The sequence below is a fragment of the Cibotium barometz genome, chromosome 26, assembly GCF_041138505.1.
Source record: "Cibotium barometz isolate CiBa-2024 chromosome 26, ASM4113850v1, whole genome shotgun sequence".
Taxonomy (NCBI): Eukaryota; Viridiplantae; Streptophyta; class Polypodiopsida; order Cyatheales; family Cibotiaceae; genus Cibotium; species Cibotium barometz.
In genome coordinates this window covers 15,912,319-15,912,702 of record NC_141071.1, presented here as the reverse complement: position 1 = coordinate 15,912,702, position 384 = coordinate 15,912,319, and positions in this window count along the sequence as shown.

The following is a 384-nucleotide window of genomic DNA, read 5'->3' as shown; positions in this document are numbered from 1 at the left end:
GTGTTTAGTGTGTCAATATGTCATTGATCTGTGTCACCTTTATATATATCAAACGTAACCACAAATATTGGTTACATTTACACATGCTATTTCATTTCTCATTATGTGTCGAAAAATCCATATGCAACCATTAAAACTCATCATGAATCATGTTTTTTTTAAAAACTCAAGTAGAATATATGATCAAATGAGCATGCTATGGGTAGCTTCATTTATAAATGTACCCATGACGTGTTTTTACTATGATGATTATTTTAACAATGCAAGTTGTGCTATTTTTATGTCTAGCTTCATGATGTTATGGTCTTTGCCAATTTAGCATAATAGAGGAAATGTGAAGGATAGCTGTCTTCTTAAAGGTTTGGAAGGTGCAATGAATAATGT